At 41.9% G+C, this 12,102-nt stretch overlaps 1 protein-coding gene across 4 annotated transcripts in view; it reads right to left on the bottom strand.

Annotated features, from left to right (window-relative positions):
* The window catches only part of NF2 (NF2, moesin-ezrin-radixin like (MERLIN) tumor suppressor), a 73,861-nt gene that overhangs the window by 60,297 nt on the left and 1,462 nt on the right, over positions 1-12,102 (bottom strand). The gene's annotated exons all lie outside the window — the stretch shown is intronic.

The raw sequence follows: 12,102 nt of genomic DNA, 5'->3' as shown, positions 1-12,102 counted from the left end.
TGGCCCAAAGCAGTTGTCTTCTAATTGGGCTCCTTTATTCCAACCTCTCCCCAGCCCCATCCCCAAACATTGCAAATCACTCTGCATGCCGACCATTTTAAACCACTCTCCTAGTAAAAATCTCAAAGCTCTCATTGCATCTGATGAATACAAACTCCTTAATCTGGCCTTCCAGGGCCTCCAATATGTGGCCTGAACCTACCAGTTCAAACACTTCTCTCCCTTCTCCCTCCTCAAACCACAGAATTCCCATCCACTGCCTTTGCTCGAGCCACATCCACTGACCCATGGACAGGAACGTTCCTCCCCCTGCATCTGTGGACACAACCTGCCTTCAAAGCCAGGGCAGGCAGCGGGGGTGCTTCCCATTCACCCCACTGCACGGTGATTCCTCCTTCCCTGTCAACAGCAACACACCCTCAATTTGATATATATAGACTCCCTTGTGTTGTCTTTTCACGTGTGTCCCGTTTCTCTAACTAGATATGAGCACCATGGAAAGCTGAGACTTTCCCTCTTAATATCTTTCTGTGCATCCAACACCTCAAATACTGGCTGCTCCAAAACTGACTGCAGAGGGGAGGGGGGATGGAGAGGGAGGTGGAAAAGTTAGATAACTAACTTTCCAATGTACATGAAAGGGTCTCAGAATAGACAGGCTAACCAATTGCTATCTGTGTGGAACACCAAGTATTATGAGAAGACACCAGGTTGAATATAGAGAAGAACATTCTGACCATAAAGCATGTTAAATATGCAACTAGAAAACGCTTAACTGTTACAAAATAAGTTTCATTTTAGGTCAAAGGAAGGAATTCCAAGTAGACCATTCAAGTGAAAAGGATTCACTTATGGAAAAATGTCCATTTGATTCAAAAAGACAAACCAGCCATCGAAGCAATATAGCAGGGGTTATCAGTCATAGCATGCATCATCCAAAAATTTAAGCCCACTGGCAAGTTCACAAAATGGTTCTGAAATGGTTCTCTTACACCAAACGCAATAAAATAATGCCATAGACAAACAGTTGTTGAGTTAGGAAGTTCTTCGAAAGATCTCCTAATTCTACTTTCTTTTTCCTGTTTACCAAACACTTAAGTTCTCTCCAGGTCTCTAACTTTTTCTCTCCCATTTTCTACTTGGAGCTTCCTATTTGGGTAGCATAGTATAGCAGAAGGGCTGGCCCGGCAGGCAGGTGACCTGGGTTCGAATCTCAGCCCTATCACTTAGTAGCTGTGTGGCAGTCTCGGGTACAAAGAGGAGGGAACACCTGAGCAGAGCCTAGAAGGACAATGAGAACATCTATGCCAGCAGACAAATGAGAAAGGCATTCCAGGTAAAGGGAACAGACTATGCCAAGGTGCAAGACTCTGAAGAGAGCTTGGCACTTTCAGGAAAGAGCAACCAGGACAATAGGTCCAGAGCAAAGAGGGCTATGTGAGGAAGGGCAGGAGGCTGGGAAAGGGAGCCAAATGATGAGGCCCTGCACTTGCTTCCTTTTACATAACGACCTTCAAATGGAACTTACCTTGGGCCAGGTGCTATTCTTTTTTTTTTTTGAAGAAGAAGAATAGCCCTGAGCTAACTACTGCCAATCCTCCTTTTTGCTGAGGAAGACTGGCCCTGAGCTAACATCCACACCCATCTTCCTCTACTTTATATGTGGGATGCCTACCACAGCACGGCTTTTGCCAAGCGGTGCCATGTCCGCACCCGGGATCCGAACCAGCGAACCCCGGGCCACCGAGAAGCAGAACAAGCGCACTTAACCACTGTACCACTGGGCCGGCCCCAGGTGCTAGTCTAAGTATTTTACCAACAATAACTCAATTTTAATCCCTGTAACAACCCTATGCAGGAAGAATTATCACAATCCTCATTTTACAGATGAGGAAACAGAGGCACTGGAGAGGCTGAGGGAACTTGTCTAAGGTCGCTCAGCTGGTTAGGGGCAGAGCTGGGGATTGGGCTCCCGCTCGTAACCTCCAGGCTGGGCTGCCTCAGAGAAAACTGGAGCTTGAGCTAAGACCTACTCGACTTACTAGAAAGCCCCACTGCAAGGTGCAAATAAGCAACTGGTTATTACTGAGTTTGACAGTGTGCCCATCTATTCTCCCATTACCTACCCATCCCTGCCCTCCCCTCTTTCCGAATAGACAGTGGCTCCACTGGGACTTTAAGCAGCCTATTTGCCCTGTCTGAGCCTCCATTTCCCTGTCTGAAGATGAAGCCAACGACAGCACACCTCCTAAGCAGGTCTTGATCACTGCTAGGTTGTGTTCACTGCCTGGCCCATGTGAGTACTCAGTAACTATCTGTTGAATGAAGAAATAAATGAGTCTCCATCGTATCAAGTGAGACAGTGCGTTTAAAGCCTTCAGCATGGTACCTGGCACACAGTAACTGCTATTCCCTAGCTCTTCCTCCCACAAAAGAGCAGCCATGGGGTCCAGGGGACGGCAGTACTAGTCAGCATATGCCCTGCTTCCTTCTTCACCAGCATGAGTGCATTCATCATGCACCCTTGACTGTCCATGTCCTAGATCTGTGGCACCCATGCCATCCACAGGCACTGCTTAAACCCCATGGGCGAGCCCAACGATAAGGCAGAAACCATCTTTTTTCTGAAGTAAGAAAAAAGTTCCTCAGTGCCCTCATATAGAGTACTATTTTTTTTTTTTTGAGGAAGATTAGCCCTGAGCTAACTGCTACCAATCCTCCTCTATTTTTGCTGAGGAAGACTGGCCCTGAGCTAACATCCGTGCCCATCTTTCTGTACTTTATATGTGAGACACCTGCCACGGCATGGCTTGCCAAGCAGTGCGTAGATCCGCGCCCAGGATCCAAACCCATGAACCCCGGGTCACCAAAGCAGAACATGTGAACTTAACTGCTACGCCACCGGACTGGCCCCTACAGTACTATTACTATATACAACTAAGCAGTGAAATAGCCACCATTGCCCTTCTGGAGTTTACATCCTAGAAGGGAATCATTTGCCCAAATCTTGAAGTGTCTATGATTTAACATCTCACTGAAAAATACCAAATTTGTTCTTTCTATTTTCCCCTTTGGAGAGTTCCTTCTGTCATGGACGACTCTATGTCCACTTGTATGTTGGAATGATCCGTAACATTGCTATTTAATCCAATCATAATCCCACTTGGATATGTGAAAACATTTGGGATGCCAACCCACGGGAGAAGGGGGCTTTGTTTTCAACATAAGATAGTATTAGAATCTTTCACAACTCAATTTTGAGAAATTTTTCATATCTGGCTCTTCTTACTGATAGATTGAATTATTAGAGCAAAATTCCAGTCTAGATAAGAAATAACATAACCGTTTAGCCTCCTGGCAAATTACTTTCAGCACCCACTTTCTCAAAATGACAAATATCAAAGCCTTCAAGTGGAAAAATCCTCCAAAGCATCAAGCCAATTGTGCAATGCAGCAAGTAGTGCAAGGAGAATTTTTTCCCCCTCTCTGCAGCAAAAAAGCCTGAACTTATTAGCATAAGGTAATATGATTCATATGTTAACTACCACTGGTTCTGAAATTGAGTCCTTCTTAGAAAGCCACCTACATTTGACCTCGATAAAGCCAAGAATTCCTCAAGTACCATCTCTCTTCTTTTTTTCAAAATGCATCTGCCATCTGCTTGCATTAGCACCTTGCTCAGTTAATGTACAATATAAAAATAGGGTAAGAGAGAGACTAATCGCCTCTCAGAGTTTGCTCTATCTTCTTAAATCCAACTACTGTTGCTGTCAAAAACTATTTGAATATTGTTTACAAACAGGTATTTTACTGGAAATTTGAGGTTCAGTGAGATACAACAGCTTGACAAATCACAACAGGGCAGTGCCCTGGGTGACCCAAGCCTCCTACGTTAGGCCAATTAGTCCATTCCTTTCTGCCCAGCACTATGCATTTCATGAATCTTTATAACAACCTTCCAGGGTCAGTAATATTAGTTCTATTTTATCAATGTGGAAACTGAGGTCCAGAGAACTTAAGTATCCCATCTAAGCTTTAAGTAGTTTAGCTGGGATTCAAGCCCAGGTCTGTCTTATTTCAAAGCCCATGCACTTTCTACTACTGCTTTACGACTCAGTGTGGTCCCTGGACCAGCAGCATCGGCATCACTTGAGAGTGTGTTAGAAATGCAGAATTCTCAGTCCTACCACAGAACTGCAGAATCAGAATTCCCACTTTATCAAGATCCTCAGGTCATTTATGTGTGAAGTTTGACAGACTCTACACCATAACATTCTGCCTCTCTGAATACTGCTACTATTATCCCTTTCTATAGATCTGTGGTTCTCTATGGGGAGAAGGCGGGGGGCGAGGGCGGAGAAAGGAGAGGGGAGGGTGTTCCCCCCACCCAGGGACACTTGACAATGTCTGAAGACATTTTTGCTTGTCACAACTGGGGTGGGGTCAGGGGTGCATCTAGTGACATTCCACCATATTGACATACCACATTTTGTTTATCCATCCATTACCTGAAGGACAGTTGGGCTGTTTGCACCTTTTGTCTATTATGAATAATGCTGCTATAAACACTTGTGTACAAGTTTCTCTGTAGACACACGTTTTCATTTCTCTTGAGTAGATACCTATGAGTGGAACTGCTGGGTCATATGCTAACTCTAATGTTTAACTATTTGGGGAACTGCCAGACTGTTTTCCAAAGTGGCTGCACCATTTTACATACCACCAGCAGTGTACAAGGATTCCAATTTCTCCACATTCTCACCAACACTTGTTATTATATGTTTTTTTTATTCTAGTCATCTTAGTGGTTGGCTCCCACTGTGGTAAAGTGGTATTTCATTGTTTTATTTATTTATTTATTTATGGTGAGGAAGATTGGCCCTGAGCTAACATCTGTTGCCAATCTTCCTCTTTTTGCTTGAGAAAGATTGTCACTGAGCTAACATCTGTGCCAATCTTCCTCTATTTTGTATGTGGGATGCCACCACAGCATGGCTTGATGGCTTATTGGCCATTTCTATATATTCCTTGGAGAAATCTCTATTCAAACCCTTTGCCCATTTTTTAATTGGGTTACTTGCTTGTTTATTACTGAGCTATAAGAGTTCTGCATAGAGGCCAGCCCTGTGGCCAAGTGGTTAAGTTTGCGCACTTTGCTTCAGCGGCCCAGGGTTTCACTAGTTCGGATCCTGGGCGTGAACATGGCACTGCTCATCAAGCCATGCTGAGGCAGTGTCCCACATAGCACAACCAGAAGGACCTACAACTAGAATATACAACTATGTACTGGGGGGCTTTGGGGAGAAGAAGAAGAAGAAAAACAAAGGAAGACTGGCAACAGATGTTAGCTCAGGTGCCAATCTTTAAAAAAAAAAGAGTTCTTCATATATTTTAGATATAAGATCCTTATCAGGGGCCAGCCCCGTGGCCGAGTGGTTAAGTTCCAATGTTCCACTTCGGTGGCCCAGGATTTCGCCAGTTTGGATTCTGGGTGCAGATGTGGCACCGCTCATCAGGTCACGTCACATGCCACAACTAGAAGCACCCACAACTAAAATGTACAACTATGTACTGGGAGGATTTGGGGAGAAAAAGTAGTTTTAAAAAAAAGATCCTTATCAGATACATGATTTGCTAATATTTTTTCTTTTCATTTTTTAATTTTTTTATTTTTTTTGAGGAAGATTAGCCCTGAGCTAACTACCGCCAATCCTCCTCTTTTTGCTGAGGAATACTGGCCCTGAGCTAACATCTGTGCCCATCCTCCTCCACTTTATATGTGGGATGCCTACCACAGCATGGCTTTTGCCAAGCGGTGCCATGTCCGCACCCAGGATCCAAACCAGCGAACCCCAGGAAACCGAGAAACAGAACGTGTGAACTTAACCACTGCGCCACCGGGGCGGCCCCTTTTCATTTTTTTGGTGTCCTTCAAACTACAAAAGTTTTAATCCTGATGAAGTTGAGTTTATCTATTTTTTTTTTTATTGTTCATCTTTTGGTGTCATATCTAAGAATCTTATGCCAAATCCAAAGTCATGAAGATTTATCCCTATGTTTTCTTCCAAGAGTGGTATAGTTTTTGTTCTTACATTTAGGTCTTTGATCTATTTTGAGTTAATTTGTGTGTGTGAAGTGAAGGGTTCAACTTCATTCTTTTGCATGTGGCTACCCAGTTGTCTCAGCACTATTTGTTGAACAGACTATTCATGCCCCCAGTGAATGGTCTTAGCATCCTTGTCAAAAATCAGTTAACCAGGGGGTCAGCCCAGTGGCGTAGTGGTTAAGTTTGTCCAGTCCACTTCAGAGGCCTGGGGTTCACCTGTTTGGATCCTGGACATGGACCTACACACCATCCATCAAGCCACGCTGTGGTGGCGTCCCACAGGAAGGAATAAGAAGGACATACAACTAGGGATACAACTATGTACTGGGGCTTTGGGGAGGGAAAAAAAGAGGAAGATTGGCAACAGATGTTAGCTCCAGGCCAATCTTCAAAAAAGAAAAATCAGTTAACCAAAGATATATGGGTTTATTTCTGGACTCTCAATTCTATTCCATGGATCTATATGTCTGTCTTCATGCCAGTACCACACTATCTCGACTATGGTGGTTTTGTATTAAGTTTTGAAATCAGGAAGGGTGAGTCTTCTCATTTTGTCCTTTCAAGATTGTTTTAGCTATCTGGGTCCCTTGCAATTTCATATGAATTTTAGAATCAGCTTGTCAATTTCTACAAACAAGTAAGTTGGGATTCTGATAGGGATTGCATTGAATGTGTAGAGCAATGTGGGGAATATTGCTTTTTTAACAATGTTAAGTCTTATGATCCATACACAAGGAATATTTTTCCATTTATTTAGATCATCTTTAACTTCTTTCAACGTTTCACAATTTTCAGAGTATAAGTTTTTCACTTCTTTTGTTAAATTTATTCCTAAGTATTTTATACTTTTTGATACTATCATAAATAGAATTTTCTTAACTTCACTTTCAGATTGTTCATTGCATGTATATAGAATAACAATCAATTTTTATATATTGATCTTGTATCCTACAACCTTGCTGAACTTGTTTATTAGTTCCAATAGATTTTTAGTGGGTTCTTTAAAGTCTGTATATAATATCATGTTATCTGTGAATAGAGGTATTTTTACTCCTTCCTTTCTAACATGTACGTCTTTATTTTATTTTCTTCCCTGACTGTCCTGGCTGGAACCTCCAGTACAATGTTGAATAGAAATGGCATGAGTGGACATCCTTCTCTTGTTCCTGATCTTAGGGGGTAAGCATCCAGTCTTTCACCACTAAGTATGGTATCAGCTGTGGGTTTTTCACAGATGCTCTTTATCAGGTTCAGGAAGTTCCCTTCTATTCCTATTTTGTTGAGTGTTTTTCATCATGAAATGCTTCTGGATTTTGTCAAGTGCTTCTTCTCCATCTACTGAGATGATCATGGATTTTGTTTTTATTCTATGGATATGACATAATACATTAACTGATTTTCAGATGTTAAACCAACCTTGCATTCCTGGACTAAATCCTACTGGATTATGGCATATAATTCTTTTTATATGTTGGATTCAGTTTGCTAGTATTTTTGCTTCCATATTCATAAGAGACATTGGTCTCTAGTTTTCTTTTCTTGTCTGGTTTTGGTATCAGGGTAATGCTGGCCTCTTAAAATGAGTTGGGAAGTGGTCCCTCCCCTCCTCCTCCCTTCCTTTTTTGGAAGAGTTTGTGAAGAATTGTTCTTGAAATGTGTGGTAGAATTCAATGGTGAAGCTATCTGGGCCTCTACTGAGTAGAGAGAACCTGGGCTTTTCATTGTGGGTAGTATTCTTACTTCTAATTTACTCTCTTCACTAGTTATAGGTCTGTTCAGATCGCCTCTTTTTTTGAGTCAATTTTAGTAGTTCATGTCTTTCTAGGAATTAGTCCATCTCATTTAAGTTTTCTAATTATTTGGTGTACAACTGCCACTTTACTTTTTGTTTTCCATGTGTTTCATGTCTTTTTTCTCTCTTCCTCCTTTACTACTTGCTTTTGCCTTAAGTGAATATTTTCTAATGAAGCATTTAAATTTAATGATTTTTTTCCACTATATTTTTAAGGGTTTTTTTTAGTGGTTTCTCTAGGGTTTACCATATAATCCCGACTTATCAGAATCAGCTTCAGATTTATACTAGCTTAATTCCAGCGATATGTAGAAATGTTACTCCTATATAGCTCTATTCCCTTCCCCCTTTTTTGTAGTAGTATTATTATATATATGACATCTATTAAAGTTACAAACTTAACAATATATTGTTATAGTTATTACTTTACCATCTACAGTCATTTCCTTAGCCCTTTACAGCTGTGCTCCCACCCACCTCCTCTGTACTGTTATTGGCAAGTATATTACATTTCTATATGTTATAGGCCCAACACTATACCATATACATATTATTTTATAAATTTTCTTTTTAAATCAGTTAAGAGAAGAAAGAAGAAAAATATGCACTTACACTGTCTTTTATAATTATATAATAACCTTTACCAGTGCTCTTTGTTTTTTTAGTGTGGATTTGAATTACTACCTGAGGTCACTTACTTCTAGCCTGAAGAACTTCATTTAGTATTTCTTGTAAGGTAGGTCTTTGAGGAACAAAATCTTTCAGTTTGTCTAGGAAAGTCTTTACTTCACCTTCATTTCTGAATGTCCTTTCCATTCATAACTAGCTGTCCTGGATATAGGATTCTTAGTTGATAAGATTTTCTTTGAGCACTCTGAATATGTTATTCAATATGTTACTGAATATGTTACCGCCTCTGGCCTCCAGTTTCTGCTGAGAAGTCAGCTGATAATCTTATTGGTATTCCCTTTTATAAGTGTCAAGTCATTTTTCTCTTGCTACTTTCAAGATTTTCTCTTTGCCTTTGACTTTCAGCATTTTTACTATGATAAGTCTGTTCGTGAATCTCTTTGTGTTTATCCTCCTGGGAGCTCACTGAGCCTCCTGAATGTATAAGCCACTGTTTTTCAATAAATTTAGGAAGTTTCAGACATTATTTTTTTGAATATTTTTCCTCTCTCCTCTCCTTCTGGTATTCCCATTACAAATGTTGGTGCACTTAATAATCTCCCACAATTCTGAGGCTCTGTACCTTTTCTTCATTCTTTTTTCTCTCTACTCTTCAGCTTGCATAATCTATATCAATCTATCTTCAAGTACACTAAGTCTTTCTTCTACCAGTTTGAATCTACTTGAGCCCGTCTACTGAATTTTTCATTTCAGTCATTGTACTTTCTTTTTTTTTTTTTGAGGAAGATTAGCCCTGAGCTAACATCCATGCCCATCTTCCTCTATTTTATACGTGGGACGCCTACCACAGCTTGGCTTTTGCCAAGTGGTGCCATGTCCGCACCTGGGATCTGAACCGGTGAACCCCGGGCTGCCGAGAAGTGGAACCTGCACACTTAACCACTGCACCACCGGGTCGGCCCCTCAGTCATTGCACTTTCTGACTCCAGAATTTTAATTTGGTTTTTGTTTTTTGGGTTTTTTTTGGAGGAAGATTAGCCCTGAGCTAACATCTGCCACCAATCCTCCCCTTTTTTTGCTGAGGAAGACTGGCCCTAAGCTAATAACCATGCCCATCTTCCTCTAATTTATATGTGGAACGCTTGCCACAGCATGGCTTGACAAGCAGCGCATAGGTCCCCACCCAGAATCCAAACCCGCGAACCCTGGGCCACCAACACGGAACGTGCAAATTTAACCACTGCACCACTGGGCTGGCCCCTAATTTGGTTCTTTTTTATATTTCCTATCTCTTTATTGATATTTTCTATTTGATGCAAAAATATCATTATATATTCCTTTACTTTTTTAATGCTTGCCTTTAGTTCTGAGAACATATTTATAATGTATACTTTGAAACCTTTTTGTTAAATCTGACATCTGGTGCCTCTCACAAGCAATTTCTGCTGCTAGATTTTCCCATTATATGGAACATACTTCCCTGTTCCTTAGCATGCCTCATAATTTTTCACTGGAAACTAGACATTTTAGATAGTATATTATAGCAACTCTGGGGACTGGTCCCCTCCTCTCCAGGGCTTGTTATTACTATTTGCTTGTGTCTCTGCTTAGTGACTGGCTAGATTGTTTCAGTGAAATCAATTTCCTCATTCAGTGTTAAGGCCTATGATGTTGCTCCTCAGAGAGGTACATCTTTGGGTATGCCTACAGTCACCTTGGATGACAGTGTGTTTTAGTAGGGCTCTCTTCTTCTTTCCCTAATCATACCTAGCTGTTAAACTCCATTCATTGTGATATATTGTTCTATTATTTTCAACAATGCCCTGGGTATAACTTGCTCTACAAAGTAATCCAATCAAAAAGTAGTTCTGGGGCCGGCCCATTGGCACAGCAGTTAAGTGCACACATTCTGCTTCAGCGGCTGGGGGTTCGACGGTTCGGATCCGGGGTGCAGACATGGCACCACGTGGTAAGCCATGCTGTGGTAGGCATCCCACATATAAAAGTAGAGGATGGGGCCAGCCCGGTGGCTGAGTGGTTAAGTTCTCGAGCTCTGCTTCAGCAGCCCAGGGTTTTGCCAGTTCGGATCCTGGGCACGGACATGGCACCACTCATCTGGCCATGCTGAGGTTGCGTCCTGCATGCCACAACCAGAAGGACCCACAACTAAAAATATACAACTATGTAACAGACGACTTGGAGGAGAAAAAGGAAAAAAAAGAAAATCTTTAAAAAAAGAAAAAGATCTTTAAATAAATAAATAATAAAGCAGAGGAAGATGGGCATGGATGTTAGCTCAGGGCCAGTCTTCCTCAGCAAAAAGAGGAGGATTGGCAGCTGATGTCAGCTCAGGGCTAATCTTCCTCAAAAACAAAACAAAACAAAAAAGGTAGTTCTTTTGAGGAAACAGTTTCTGAGATTAGTGTGTGCTATTTGTTCTGACCCCAAGAGGGCTCTTCCTAGCTGTCCTATTCCAAGATTCTCTCCTGCAAACTAGTTGGCCTACAGTCTAGGCTGCTTTCTTTGTTAAATCCACAACTCTCTCCCCAGTTGCCTTTCACCAAAATCTCCACAGTTCTTGAGTACCCTTAGGCACAAACTTCTCTGCTCTGTTGCAAATGAAGAGACTAGAAACTAAGGGTTTTAAATCCTGCTTCTCCCTCCAGGCAAAACCTCTGAGCTCTTGGGGGATGGGGGATGGGGGATGGAGGACACACTAAACCGAAGTCTTCTCAGTTTGCCTGTCCTAGCTGGAACTACTATCTCACAAACTGAGGTTGGGGACAAGAACAATTGAGAACACAGTATTCTCAGTGTGCCACACCCAGCGTACAGCCCCCATTCCGTAAGAAGGAGCTGGCTGGAAGACGGAAGTCCCATCTTTCAACCACTCATCTGGGACCTAGCCTCAGCAACAAGTAGGCTTGGGCAGGCTGAGAAGCTCTGAAGTCCTGCTCCTCCTGGGAAGAAAGCCATCTGACTGGGAGCTGGGAGTAGAGGCAGCGCTGTGTTCTGGGTTACAGCAGTCAGAGTGGAATTTCCACTTTGCTGAGCTGGGAGCAGGGAGGGTGGTAGTGGTCTTGGTTCAAATACCACAAACTCTCACCTTTCTTACCAAATTTTGATAGATTTTCTTGAAAAGATATTTCTTCACTTGATGTTTCCTCTTAGGATCATTTCCAGAGGGTTTAAATTGCTGTTTTTTAAAAAATAATTTTACCAGTTTCACAGGGGACCAGGTCAGTGGAGCACCTCACACTGTCATGACAGAAGCATGATCTAAGGCTGCTTTTGTGTTACAATGGTAGAGCTGAAGAGGTGAGAAGTTGCAACTGAGACCCTGTGGCCTAAAAGGTGAAAATATTTACTATGTGGCCCTTTACAGAAAAAGTTTGCCAACCCCTGACTTAAGTCACTGCCGCCCATGCTACAGAACACACTTTGAGTAGCAAGGACCTAAATTACATGAGAGGCAGTACTGTACTGGCTAAGAGCTTGATTCAAAAACCTCACTTCGCTGTTTACTAGATATATGGTTTTGGGTATCTACCTTTTTTCCCCCTAAAGATTGGCA

This window comes from Equus asinus, chromosome 8 (assembly GCF_041296235.1).
Source record: "Equus asinus isolate D_3611 breed Donkey chromosome 8, EquAss-T2T_v2, whole genome shotgun sequence".
In the NCBI taxonomy this organism is placed as follows: domain Eukaryota; kingdom Metazoa; phylum Chordata; class Mammalia; order Perissodactyla; family Equidae; genus Equus; species Equus asinus.
The sequence above is the reverse complement of the archived record's forward strand: the minus strand, read 5'-3'. Positions and strand labels throughout refer to the sequence as shown.